Genomic DNA, 15886 nt, shown 5'->3' with positions numbered 1-15886 from the left:
GAGTTTGATTTTAATTTATATGAATATAATATTAAGATTAAATCATTTCTAATCAATATGTTGTGAATTTGATTCGTTTATTTTTTCTCTTATTTTACAAAACTTTGATTTGTTGGTTAATAATATATAAATTTTCATTAATTAGAGTAAGAATATAATTTAAAATTAATATATAAATTCTTTTGGTAGTTAGTTTTTATTAATTTCAGAAATAATGCTTATGAAATAAAAAGTCAAATTATATATATATATATATATATATATATATATATAAACCTAAAACAAGTGTAACTTGTTATAATTGAAGTAAACTTGATTATATCAATAAATATTGTAGGCTCAAAAAAAAGATTTATATATATATATATATATATATATATATATAATTTTAAAATAAAAACTACTCAAAAGCATTGAATCTCATTATAAATTTAACTTAGTCTAAGTTTTAAAACATAAATTTAAATAATTTTAAGCTTTTCTTAAAAATACAAATATTTATTAAAATATATTTTGATGAGTGCACATAAGGACAAAATAAAAAAATATATTTGTAGTTCATTATGATTTATTTTAGATTAGTTTTAAATATGGAAACAAAAAAATCAAATGGAATCATGATTTATTCAATTGTCAAGAAACATGGTCCAAATAAAATAATAAAATTAAAATACAAGAAATGTAAACTTGAATCTATATGAATGAGAAAAAACAATTGATATTACAAGAAAAAATAAAAGTTTTACCTATTACAGAGTCTTAACTAATTTCTAAGAGCCTCCAAGTAGCAGGAAGTACTAACACTTCAAGTTTAGGATAAACAATACAAACACATAAGATATACAAAAAGTAAAAAATACATTGGCTAAAGAAAAATAAATAAAAATAAAGGTAGCAGCAATAATGCAGTAATATGATCAAAGCTAGAATATTAAACAAAAATAAACTTTAACACTTAACCATTCAGCAAAAATAACAAAAATTAATGCTTAACTATCAAAAAAAAAAAAAAAACTTTCATCAACATTAGCTTAACCACTAAGATAAGAATCAAAACCAAACTTAATCACTATAGAGCAAAAGCTACAGCTATCACTTAACTACTAAAATAGAAGTAATACCTCAACACTTAACCACTCGAAACAAGCTCAAAAATCAAGCTAAATAAGCTTAAAAGAAACTATTACATTTGTTAATTTTTATGAATATAAGAGAAATTTTCAAAAAATAACTTGACCTATACGACTGCCTTATTAAAACAAATCAAGAAACCACAAAAAAATATCTTTGGCCCAAGCAAAGAATATCTTCAAATCTCTTCCAGTATCAATATTAATGCAAAACATCAAATCCTCGGTTGATTTCAATTCTCAAGGCAGACACAACTTGCAAGAATGACTCCTCAGGAAGATGAACTTCCGGAATGCGAGGTTGACATTTGTGAATAAAAGCATGAAAATTGGACCACAAGAACAGAACAGCAACCAGCAGCATTAAGATGTGACAGACTAGAGTAATAAGGTGATATTCAAGCAACTCAAAAAAAAAAAAAAAAAAAAAAAAAAAAAACAGCAATGGCTCTGCCAAGCACACCAGCAGATATTTTCTTGTTCCTCTACAACAAAAATTCAGCAGGTTTTTCAGCGCCCAAAACGTAATGAACGGCTTCTCCCTTGAAAAAAAAATCTTATCCTTAGCAGATGAAGTAACAGTTTTTTTCTTTTGTTTTTTTTTTCCGTAGTCGAAATCGGAAGAAGAGGAAGAAGAATCGTGACCGTGAAGCTTCTCGCTAATCTTGTCCCTCGACGATTCGCCGCCGCCGGTGGTGACTGTGCTTTCGGGTTGGTCGGCTATTGACCCTAAATTTCGAAGAGCAGAAAAAAAACCTAACCCTTGAACTTCGATTTCGTAATGAGGAAATGGAAGGAGCTTTCGTTCTTTCTTTCTTTCGTTAAATGTGTCAGTGATAGGGTCGGAGACACATCGACGAAGAACGGGAAAGAGTGTTTCTTGTTGACGAGGGAGTTAAGGTTTAGGGAAATGGGAATGGCAAAGATGCCATGGAGGAGAAGGTCTTCTTGGTCGCAAGAGAGTTTCTTGGCGCTGGGTTGGCTGGAGGAAGAGGAAGACAGCAGTGATCAGTGTTTCATGAAGTTGGTGACGGTAGTGCACAGTGGGTGACGATGGTGGGAGGGGTTGACAATCTCCAAACCCAAAAAATTTCTGAGAGATGCCGAAGGTGGAAGCACCACCAAAACGTCGCTGATAGCACCCGAGACTTGCATTTTCAATATTGTGCCTTTCGCGCTCCAACGATTAGGGATCTTCTCTTCAAATTCGAAAGCTCGGTTCTTGAAGTTCTTGGCTTGGTGGTGGATGGATTATTCGCAGAGGATGGCACAGGGCACAGAACATGACAAACAAATATAGAGAGTATGAAGATTTAAATTTTTTACTTTACATCATTTTCCACCACACAAACTAATTATACATATTAAATTTTAAATTAATTTTTTTCTTATAAAATAGTTTAAAAGTGGTTTTAAATTTTTGATTTGATTTAAAAATGGTTAAAATACTAGTTTTAGTTAAAAATCAATTTTAAATCCAATGTTTTATGTTAACTTAGTTTTAAATCTAATGTTAAATTAAATTAGTTTTAAATATTATTTTAAATTTAACTTTTAAAGAAAAATAATTTTTAATACATTTATAAAATTAGTTTTTAATGTCAAATTAATTTGTTGTACTATACCGTTATATTAAATTAGTGTATTTTAAAAAGATTTTAGTAATATTTATTAATGGTATTATACTTTATAGAAGTTTTTATAAAATATTTATTTTTTTTAATGTAGTTTCAATAAAAGAGTCTATGATAAAAATTTAAATTAAAACCTATAAAAAATAGCAATATTAAATAATGATAAAAATATTATGTTATAATATTTTAAAAATTTAAAAATATAAATTTAAATATAAAAAAACTAATAATTAAGTAAAAATAATTGTTATATTTTTATATCTTTCATATAATAATTATATTTTAAAAATATTATTTTAAATATTTAGTTTTAATTATAAAAATTAAGGTTAAAAAAATTAGTCGTTGTCTAACAAGTAAAAAGTGTAGTAGTGTCTTCATGCATAATATGAATTTGGATGAATAAAATAAAAATTGATCTTAGAAAATGGATTGAAAATATTAAACCTATTACAAAAATACAGTGAATCAAATATAAGCAAATATAATAAAAAATAAAGAGAAAGATTAAAGGAAAAAAGACATAAAGAATGAGCGAAAATATAAGAGTTGATTATCAAAGTATTTGGGTGTTTCATTAGATGGTCTAAAAATATTTCTCTATAAATTACATAACTTTTTCTTTTTCTTTTCTTTACAATGAATCCTAGAGTATGACTCTTGTGCCAACGGTGATACAAAATCATGGATATGCAGTAAGCCACGCACTAGTGCTTTTTTGGGTTTTTTTTTTTTTTTTTTTTGTGAGATTGTGGAAAATAGTGAGTTTTAGTTAAAAGATGATGTGAAATAATTTATACACTATATGAGTTTCAGTGAAATGAGACCACCCCGTTACTAATTAAATGAAGATCATGCAAATGCTATATTTATATTATTGTCATAATTTCTTCTCATATTTGCCATTTTCAACACTTCTCTCTCTTCATTTTTTGGATAGTCTTCGTACTTCACTTTCTAAGAGTCGTTCTTTTTGGTCAGCATTTTGTTGTAGAACAAAAGCAACAGAGGATATATAAACTAAAAGTAAAAGTAGAATCTTCGAGACCATAAAAATTTTCATCTTTTGGGTGCGGGGATGCACAGTGCTTAAAGTTGAAGATAAAATTTAATGGTTTTTTGGTTTGGTCAACCAATTTTAGATTTTAGATGTTAAAGCTTTACCTAGGAGCCTGATCCGGATTCAGTGCAGTAACTACACCGTCCTGTTACGTGATTTTTTATTTTCGCTTAAGTCCTTGCATTTTTGCTTAAACGAAAATGCAAAATTTTGCTTAAATGCACAGTGCAGTTCTCGCGCAGACTGCACTGAATCCGAATCCTAGGAGCCTGGCTTGTCTAATCTGTAAAAGGCAATAGAAATTAATAAATGTTCATAATGACGATGATAGTATAACCATGATAATGATGACAACGATGAGTAAGTTCAAAGACTGGTGTATTTGCAGACAACCTGTTCTAATTTTTTTTTGGTAAACTTTGACCATTATCAATGTCGTCAAGCCATACTCCATAACCATATCTTGCTTTTCTATTTTTTTGTTGGTAACTGAAGAAATTCAGCGGCAAAGTGGAAGAGTACAAAGGGATTGGAGAATTTTTACACAAATATTTTATGATATCGACATGCCATTAAAGTATGATAACATAGCCAACGAACTGTGCAACCATTAAAGTATGATAATGTGAAAACAACCTATGCATCCATTAAAACTGATTACTAAAAACAGTTGTGTGACCAAAAAAAAGTATAAATACTCTTCGATAAGTCATATCCATCTGTTATAATTTATAATAAATAAAAAATGAGATGCAAGTTTTTGAGATGACATCTAAGCTTAAACTTCTATCATTCACCATATAAGCAAATTCCACACATTCTTCTTCCTTAGTTGAATCTAGCTTTCTTTTTAGTAACTCTTGATCTTATACATGAATGTAATTTAATAATTTTAATAACTCTGCACTTCATACAATGTTGAGAGAAAGAAAAACAAAGAAGGAATAGGATGATTCAGTGTGGTTTGAATACACAACCAAGCTATCTATTTATGATCATAAGTTATTATAAATACATGATTCACAATTATTTAGAATTATGCCAATTACAAAATTACTCTATTTATATAATTCTTAACACTTTTTCTTAAATTAGAGCATATCATAAATTACAAGACTAACTGGTTAGCTAAAATTGGTCCTGAGTTTGGATAAAGATTTTAACCAGCACAGATTAATAAATGTACTAACTGGCTGGCTAAAATAGCTTCGAGTTTGAGTTACCTGTTCTGCTTTTTGAGGAGGCTCCTCATTCCTTAATGTCTTTTTTAAGATTGGATTTTTTAAATTCTTGGTCTCCTAAATTTGCAATCTAGACTTTTGTGTTCCTTTGGACTTTTAAGCCCTATTAAATAGAAAAAAAAAAAAACTAACTTATACTTTTTTATTTTTTAAAAGTTACTCTTATTTAACTTTTTTAAAATTTAAAAATTTCAATGATTTTTAATGTATAGAATAAATTTTATTTATTTGTTATATTGTTTTTCTTCTTTTATAAAAACATATTCACAAGCTTATTTAAACTGAACCTAAATAATTATAAAATATCTTCATTTTGGGAAGAGTAAAATTAAATTTATAATGCTTTATTAAATGAGAAAATAAACTTACCTTAATTAATTATTACATATAAAGGTAGAAAATAGAATTGCCTATTTTAATTGTGATTAGTGATTACTTGTAAATATACTGGTAGAAACTAAACTTAATCTAACAAATAATATCTAATAAAAAACTAACTCAATTAACTTATGGCTTGTTCAATCTCAATTATGTGTAGTATACAATACACTTACAATTTAACTGCTTTTTATAAAAACTTAAATAATAAATACTGATTTTTTGTTCATTGTATAAGTATTATTAAATTAGAATAAATTTTATAAATAAGCATTTCAAAAAATATATTAATCATTTTTTTTCAAATTTAATAAATTTTGTGAATTTAAAAAATAATAAATATTATAATTATTATTAATAGATATTCTATTCTATTACATAAAACTAAATAAAGAGATAATTTTTTAAAATAAAAAATAATTATAAATTTTAAAATTTAAATTAATATTAAATTAAAAATTAAAAATTGAATATTGAATATAAAAATTTATTTGACATAATAAAAAATAAAATTAACTCTGAAAAATATTTATATTTATAAATTAATACTCATATGATGGTTGGTTTATTTAACATTTTCTATTTCTCATGTAAATGCAATATACTTAAACTACATTCTTACTAGCTTATTGTTAGGTATAATATATCTCGGAGATTGATTTTTTTTTTTTATCATTCATTTTGTTATTTGTTATATTAACCTCTATATATAATTTATAAACACTAATTCTTTAACTAAAGCATTTTTGGGAATAATCTCAAATGAAAGGTTTTTCAAGGATTAAATTTTTTTTCATCATATAAGTTATTTTGTTTACATCGTGTATTTATTTTTAAATTCTATTTTTTATATATTTTTAATTTTTTAAATACGATAGATTTTATTGTTAATAATTATCATATAACATATCTTTAATTATTTATTAAACTATTTACTTTAATTTAACTATACTTGAGCATTGCATAAAAAATTACTAATACATTTTGAAAATTAAAAATATTATAATCAATTTTGAAATTTAAATTTTAAGAAATATAATTTTTTTAAAAAAAATTCTTAAGAATTTGCATATGACTTAGAGATTTTAATTTTTGAAAAGGTACAAAATTATTTCAAAAAATTAAAGTTTAAACCAAAATTTAATTTTAATATATATTAAACAGACATTAAAAAATTAAACTCTAAAAATAAAAAATTGGTGCAAAATGCAAATAATAAAAAAATAATGTAAAACCCAATTTCCATATACAACTATGTAAAGACACAATGTAACACTCTCTTTTTTATTTATTTAATAAATTGATGAATTATTTGGTATTATATAGTATTAAAATGCATTGGAATGATTTTTGAGTGTTTTGTCAGAAGTCTGGTGCAGGGGCTCAGGTGAAATGATTCCCACGCCATGAGAAATGATAAATTCAGCCCAACTATCACCTCGCTCAAGCAAAAGGTAATTTTGCCTAGGTAAGATCATTTCGCTCATGCGAGAGGTAATTTTGCCTAGGTGAACTAAGTCACTTAAGCAAGGACTCACAAGAAAAATGTCTAACTCTCTAGACGTTATCTCAATCAGGTGAGCTTGACCTTCCTCAAGTGAGAATATCAAAAAATGCTTGGCGAAACCACTTTATAATGTTCTTGCTCAGGCGAGAATTCCGTCACTCAAGCGAGAGAGCGCGGGTTCAGGGGTATTTAAGAGATTTTCAGCATGAAAATTTCATTTCATTCCAACTCTTATGTCTCCTCTTAATTTTCTCTGAACTCTTACACTCTTTTCTCAGACAAAACACTTTCAACCTCTAATCATTCCTCAAATCCGAGCTTGGACGTTAAATCTAAACGACTCCAAGTAAGTTTCTCTGGGTTCGACTCTATTTTCTCTATATATTTCTCTTGTTTTTCATTTCTTAAAGATATCTCTTGATATTCAGGAAAACTCTCATTGTTGAATCATAATATTCGTTAACCTTTCTCCAAACTAATACTCACCTTAAGGTAAGGAGGGATCTATTTTATCATTTAGTTAAGTGTATATTTTATGCTCATTATATGATTTTGTATGAGAATAAATGTTTGAATGATATAAGTTTTTGAGTATTTGATTTAATTAATTTAATTGTGTTGATATGAAATATGTGATGAGAACTCAATATATGGCATATGAAAATGATGATGTATATGGAAAGTGTTGAAAGTATTATGGTATGTGTTGGCTGGAAATGAATATATTACATTGAAATATACATGTTCGAAAGATTGTATTCCTATGCTATGAATGATGTGGACTTAGTCCGGAAATACTTCACTAAGCACGATCTTATGAATAGAGAATGAAAAGATTCTTGGAATGAGTATAAGTGTGAAATATGGAATGGATATAGTGTGAATAGTTACAAAGATACACTAGGGGTATAAAGTCCAGAGACGATGAAAAATCTGGGGAAAACATAGGGCGGTAAGCGACATTCGCGTATGTATATACACTCTTTTTGAGAGCGAATGCGTCACATGGCCTCACACTCATTTCCTGACTATACCTGTACTAAAATGCCCGTTATTGTATATGTTATATCCCTGAACATGGACTAATCAATAACTATTTACCTAGTTGAGTAAGACCTCAACAAATGTTAGAAGCATTGTTATTTGTAATCATAATGCACTGAGAATGTGTGTTCGAAGGAGAGAAATTAGACAATTTATGATTAACTTGGGTGTCGTGACTATATGATTATTGTTGTTTATAAATTAGTGTGGAATGATTATGTTTTCTCTTATGCTATAACTATAATTTTCTGTAACATGGTTTGTAAATAGTAGAATAGACATTCATCCTTACTAAAATTTTCAAAGAATCAGGATGACGGCACCTCGAAAAAGAATTAGATTAATAGATAGTTTTGTACAATGTAGACTTAATTATGTATTTAATGAGTACTAAAGAACTTGTCACTTTAAGCTGACTATAGATTGTGATGGTGTACCCAGTCATATTTGTATGTTGGAAATTGAATTATATTATAGCGTCCCTTTTAATTTTCCTGTAAATCGTGGAATCCACTACACTATGTAAATATATTTATAGAAGTACGATTAAGACTCCGAAAGCCTATGACTTACTTATGCACGTATCTTGATTATGATCATTTTGGAAGACCAACTTGAGTTACTTTTGAGCTAGTTTCGAGTGTAGAGGTCACGACTGACTTTGGTAATCTTTATCTTAGAGATGATAAAGATCTAGATTTTGAAGACCTAATAGAGATTGAAAGATAGCATGGGAATGATGAGTACCTAGTCCTCATTATTTTGGGAATGAAATATAGCTACTCGAGACTTAGTATTTTTTATTATGTAATTATTATTCTAAGTCCTAGACTCTTTTAATGAACATTTTGTAAATTATGTGCTTATTACATGTAAATGATAGTTTAACATCTATATTTTCTTAATTGATTGGACACACTATGATCGTTAATTATAATTCGTCTCATTTATCATATTATGTTGACAATGAATTATTTTAGAAATAGCTTTATTTATAAAAAAAATTTAATTTCTTTATGCATTCTTTTTCTACTATCACTAAGAATGAAATTTATATTATTCATCACAGTTATATGCAAATAAATGTTAGAATTTGAGAAATTAAAATTTAGGATGTTAGACGACTTAATTATATGATAAATGTGTGCAGAAATTATTATGGTAACGTGTCTGGTTTTTTTTTTTTTTATTATTATTATTTGGCTTATGCGATTCTTATTGGTAAAATAGGAATTTGTGATTTTATTTTAGTAATTCAGAATGCTCACTAACAGGAATAAAGGGACCTAAATGAAGGTATTTTAGGTCAGGAACAAAATCCAAAAAAATTTAAAAAATAATGTTTATTCAAGTAATCTCAAACAAATTATATTGCTTGTTGTTAAAATTGATGTTTTTATACATTAGGGACTGATAATTAATTTTATTTATTTATGATGGAGATGAAATTGAAGTGATAAAAGATTAACACTAATTCAGTGATTGATTAAAAAGGTACTCTTACATGCCTAAATTTAAATGGCACATTAAAATTATAATTAAAAAATAACTAAATTCTGTAGTACTCTAAAATTTTTATATGAATATCATATTCAAAAAATTTAAATTAATAAAAAAGAGATGTGTTAAATAAAAAAAATTATTATTTTTAATTTATTTAAAATTATATTTTTTATATTATTTATTACATAGCCTTATTATATATATATATATATTATTGTATATTCAATTTTTTATTTTATTTTTTTATCATTTTTTATAAATTTTAGTGTAAATTTTTTTATTTATTTTTCAAATAAAATATAATTTATATTTAAGTAATTTTCGTTTATTATAAATAAAAAATAATTTTAACATAATATATTAATATAATAATATAATAATTAAATATTAATAATAATAAAATTAAGAATATGAAAACATATTGATATAATATTATTATTATTTTTTTAAATTTTAGTTAATTTAGTTCTGATTGTATCTTATTTCTATTTAAAAATTTAATCGCTTCTCAACTTGTTTAAATATAACAAATATTATAATTTTTTATTAAATAAATTTAATATAAATTATATTTTATTTGAAACTAAAAATTTATAAAAAGAATAATATGTAACAAATAATAAATAATTCTTTAAGTAAATTATATATAATAAATTTTTTTAACTTGACACATGTCTATTTTTTATTGGTCTATATTTTTTAGATATAATACCTATAAAAAAATTTTTAAGGTATCACAACACACACTTTAAAAATAATCTCTTAACGTAAAAGATGACTATTTATTTATTGTATCTATAAAAAAAATAAATTTAGTACTATTTAAGACATTTTTTTTAATCTAGGTGAGCAATTTATATATTGTATCTATAAAAAAATCACAACTTGTTGCTAATTTTGAAAATAGAAGAAAATGTTATTAAAAAAAAAAAAGGATAGCATTCAAGCCTATATTCCACTCCTTTTTTATTTTGTAAAATCTCTTAATTTAAAGTTACGGTGATAGAGATAATTATTTAATATTATATATATATATATATTAAATTGAATATTTTTATTTATATGTTGAGATCAAATATAAATAAAGAAATTTTACATTTAATAAAAATAAAAAGTTAAACAATATATAAGTAAAAATAACTTATTAATAGCTTTAGAAATTTGTGAGTTGGGCATAAAATCTAATTATGCGTGAATGATTTGCTCATTACACAATAATGGAGATTTTTATGGTGTTTTAGCCTTCTTGGATGCTCTCAATAAATAATATTAAACTTTACCGACTCATGGATAATGAAAATTGACGGTGGATACACATTGAGATCTCCCAATATTAATCTCCTGATATGCCTACAACATTATATACTAAAATTGGATTCGTGAGGTCAGATGATTCAAAAGTTTTTATATTATATTTGTAACTTGAAAAAAAGGTTAAAACAAATATTTAATCTACTAATTGTCTTTCATTTATATATTAATCTTTGAATTAAAAGAGTTGACAATTTAGTACTATTTCATTTTTACTCTGCTATGATGTTGAAGACAAAGACTTCTTATTATAAAAATTATTTCATAAATTAATGACATTAAAATATCAATAAAAATCTTAAAAAAAAAAGGGTAGATATTGATTGATTCATTGGCTTACTAAGTCTTACTAAGTGGGGAAGGTGTGGTACAGGATAAGCTGGTTCACATACCCACCTATGATAATGATTGTCAAGTGGAGTAGATGAGAAGTCTTGCATTCTCTTTCGTGGCACTTACCATTGTCCTTTTCAATTGTCAATTTCGTTTGGTCTAAACACTCTATTTGACCACATCTCCTCTTATACATATATATATATATATATGCTCAAACATTGAACAAAACTCATCTGATTTTGTTCAACTTTAGTAGTATTTTGATTTGATTCAGTTCAATGGCGATTTATGGCGACCAATCTGCTACATACAGATGCAAAAGCTGCCAAAATCCTGTTGCTTTCCGCAGTGAACTACTCTCTAAAAGCTATCGGGTAATATTGTTGATGAAACCAATTGGATTTCTCACGTTCTTCCTATAACTCTTCATCAGTATTTCCTCTTCTGAACTTTGTAGATGATTTATTTTCAGCACTGTAATGAAGACTAAACTGCTTCTAACATTAAACTCTTTCCTTTTTTTCCCTCTGTTTTTCTTTCCCAAAAATACAGTCAAACTCCTCAGCAGCTCCCTTTTTGATTCTCAATTTTCAATAAAATGCTGTCTTTTTGCTACAAGGAAAAAAAGTTAACTATATTATATGTGGGTTTTATACATCTTTAATTTTGTAGTGTGAAAATGCTACCATTTATGTTGAGTATATTTTAGAATGTAATAACTATTTTCCTTCAATTTTGAACATATACTATTCTTTCTGTTGGATTGGTTCAAAAGTTTTCTTTGTATTTGGCCCCATGAAAATATCTAGCTCCATCCCTGTTGTGTTCATCTTTGATTATTCAGGCAAAAACTGGGCCAGCCTATATGTTCTCTAATGCAAGTAACATCATTTTGGGGCGAAAGCAAGATAGAAGTCTGATCTGGTGTGTATAGTGTTGCTGGCATCTTTTGTAGCAACTGTGGTGAGGAATTGGGTTGGAAGTATATTCAAGCTTATGAGGCAAGAGAAAGGTTCAAAGAAGGAAATTTCATAATTGAGAGAGCAAAGATAACCAAAGAGTATTAAAACATATATAAAGTGAAGGCAATTCTAATTAGCAATCTCACTTGGATGTTGTTGCCTTCATTTATTTCTGTGTAATTGTAAAAATTCCACACGAATCATGGTGATTACTTATCTAGTGTGGAAGACCTTACCATGAATAAATATTAAATAAAGTATAACATTTGCTGCTTAATGAACACCAAATCTCCCTTTATTTTATGTTAAAATTAATTAATAAATACACATTTTAATAAAATAAAACTTGTAATTTAGAATAATTTATGCATATTTCTCAATTACATTAATAACTCAAAATTAATTAACCTCTATTTTATAAACTTGAGTCTATTATTTGGGAAGTAAAATATTAATGAAGTTATTCTCTTTCATAATTTATTACACTTTAATATTAAAATTCTAAGAATTTTGTGTGAAGTTTTACTTTTACTTATATTTTTATTAATTTTGTTTCACACAACTATATATTACTTTTACGTGTTTGCGTTGAATTTTTTGTGTAGTGTATTTATATTTGTAGATGATTGGATGATTGGGATTGGACTGAATTTTGGCTAAGTGTTCTGGTGCAGAGTGTTCTTGCTGCAGCGAGGGATGTCTCACTGTAGTGAGAGGGCACTGGGAGAGAAGGATGAAACTGTCGCCTTGTCGCTGTAGCGAGGGATCCCTTGCTGTAGCAACAAAGCCACAGTTTGAGATGCATTTCTGGATGCAGTCTCGCTGTAGTGAAATTCTGTAGAAACTAAAATGCAATTTTGTCTGAGTTTTTCGCTGTAGCGAGGGAAGGTGTCGCTGCAGCGAGGGGACCTCTCTATAGCAAGAATGTTGCGACCAAAGAAGATTTAAAAGGGGTTAGGGTTCGAGAAAGGTTATTTTCTCTCATTCCCTCTGAAATTCCTTCGATTCTCTCAACTCACAACCCTATTTCACCGATTAAATTGCCTCCAAAACCGTTCGGAAGCTAGCTTGAAGGTTAGATTCGTGTTGGGAATGCTTAGAGGTGAGTTTTAATGGTTAAGGTTTTAGTTTTTCACTCCCCTTCCCTATTTTCGTGATTTCCCTTGGTTCTCATAGAATTCTTCCGTGTATTTAGGACGAAATCCATGTGGGGAGCATTCCTTGGGTCAATTTGCGTGTGGGTCTTCATTCGAGGTAAGGGGAGGACTCTACCCTGTCTCATTTGCTTGAAAATCTGTTTAATTGCTATGTTTTTGTAATGTGATTGAGATAGAGAGTAAGAATGAGTGTGTTTATGGAAATTATTGTGTGTTTGAATGTAATGTGGGTTGATTGTGATCGGGTTGACATACCCTTGATTGAAATGCGTGTGATTATATCTTTGATTGATGATTGAATAATGTAAGTAGTTGGAAATGGGCATGGATGGCATGATGAATGTAGGTAAATGTGGAAAATGTAGCGTAACAGAATAGGGACATATGTGCTGAGTATTGTAAATGAAAATGGGCCTCTGTGCCGTATAATATGATTTGAATGTGGGCCTGAGTGCCGTGTAATACAAATGAATATGGGCCTAAGTGTCATGTGATGTAAATGAATGTAGGCTATGTGCCGTGTGCAAGCATAAACATTGTGTGTGTGACTGAAATGTGTGCGAATGAGGCGTGTTGAACGTCATTGTAATGAAGCAGTGAATGGTTCAGCGATACACTGGAAGTGTGGAAGATAAGGACGGTAGAAATACCTTAGGGAAGAGAGAGTAGCGGGGACACCAACAGTGAGTGTGGGTGCACCACGGGCCACACACTCTCCTCCTGAATAGACCTCTGACCATTACTTTTGCTAAGCGACCCGTTACTGTCCACGTGGTATCCATGAGGCGGGGGTGACCAACGACTATTCATGGTGTGAAACTGTGATCACAGTGCCACAGTGAGCGTGGCTAGGTGCGGTAAGCGTATGTGTGTGAAATATTGGTGCAATGAGTGCATCGATTGTGTTTTGAATTTGAATAGATGATGAATGATGATTGTAACTGAGATTGAGATGCTTGTCTTGTGAATGCATGATTTAAATATGTTAGTAAATGTGTGGTATTTGAGGTGAGTCTCTATTTTTGTGTGTGTTGGATAGTGTGGAGTACTCACCCTTACATTCATTTTTTAAGTAATCAGGACGATCAGTACCGAACTCCGTGAAGGGTTGGATGGAACTGCTATAGGGCTTAGAATGTTATTTTGAGATTGTTGTATTAGAAATGGTCTTGTAACAGTTATTTGATATAAACTTGTAGCCCTTTCCCTATTTTGAAATATTTTATGAAACTTTTATTATTCTGAATTTGTGAAAATTATTATTTATTTGAAATTAAATTTTAAGGTGTTACAACACTGGTGTAAGAAAATCTTTCCGCATATATATATATATATATATATATATATATATATATTGTAACAATCTAGTACAAAAAATACTTTGTACAACATGATTTTACATCAGTTTTTGGTGAAATGATATAGAAAAAGAAACGGTGACACTTTTGAAATTTACGCAAACTTTTTTACATCAGTTGTTTTTGCAATCGATGTAGAAAGTACTGCAGTTCTTCAATTTTTTGCATTCATAGCTGTAAACTTTGAATGAACATAACTTTTAGGACAGGACTCCAATTTGTGCAAATTATATGCGAATTTCATATAACTTTTCAAGATCTATTCGATCTAGAGGGGTTTGAATTACCCATTTTCAAAATTTTATTGATTTTCCCCATTTTTCTAACTTTTACTATTTTTTTATTTTTTTGCATTTCTCAAAATTTGGTATGTAATTTGTAAAAAATCAAAGTTTTGTGCCGAAAGTTATACCCTTTTAAACTTTTTAATTTTTTTTAAAATTACAGGAAATGTATATTCTACATCAGTTGTTTCTAAAAACCAATGTAGACTCGAACACATATTTTTCTTATGTTGCAGAAACTTCTGTTTTTTTAGTTAGGTGGACAACAAACATGCAATGGTTTTCCAAGTACATCAATTATTTTAACTTTCTTCATTTTTTTGTTGTTTTACTTTCTGTTGCTTCTTATTCCTCGTAAACAATTTGATGAACGTTGCATGTTCTTTATGTTTCAAGTTCAAACAAAGATGAACAATGATAAATACGATGAACATAACAAACACAATGAACACAATGAGTACGACAAACACGATGAATATGAAGAACACGGTAAACACTGACATTTATGGATTTTAATATAACATAAAGACTGTTTTAAATCCTAAGAAAATATATTGATAATATTGGCGCAAACATTAAAATTGTCAAAGAAGAGAAACACCGACGCCATTGATGAAGATGAATATGAAGAACATTTTCTACATTGGTTATTATAAGCAACTGATGTTGAAAGTGACACTTTTTATATCTGTTCTTAACAACCGATGTAAAAAGTCCTGGACTTTCTACATCGTCTATATCTATATTGGATGCGAAACCAATATCACGCAAATGTTAGAGATATCTACATTGCCTATATCTATATTGTCTATCTAAATTAGAACATGGCAGGTATAGGTAGACCAGTGGGAGCAACCAATGAGATTTTAGCCTATATCACACAAGTGTTAAGAGATTCTAGTACATAATAGAGGTGTAGAACTAGCAGAATATCGAGGATTGTCTGCATTAACTAAGCATAATCCTTCAAAGATTTGACCC

At 28.0% G+C, this 15886-nt stretch overlaps 2 pseudogenes; one reads left to right on the top strand and one right to left on the bottom strand.

Moving 5' to 3' along the window:
- Positions 1–1253: 1253 nt before the first annotated feature.
- Positions 1254–2285, bottom strand: LOC113850642 (annotated as a pseudogene).
- A 9110-nt stretch (positions 2286–11395) lies between these two features.
- On the top strand, positions 11396–12343 carry LOC113851557 (annotated as a pseudogene).
- Positions 12344–15886: the final 3543 nt, after the last annotated feature.

The sequence above is a fragment of the Abrus precatorius genome, unplaced genomic scaffold (assembly GCF_003935025.1).
Source record: "Abrus precatorius isolate BTA unplaced genomic scaffold, Abrus_2018 Scaffold9, whole genome shotgun sequence".
Classification (NCBI taxonomy): Eukaryota; Viridiplantae; Streptophyta; class Magnoliopsida; order Fabales; family Fabaceae; genus Abrus; species Abrus precatorius.
This window is presented reverse-complemented; position numbering and strand designations above follow the sequence as displayed.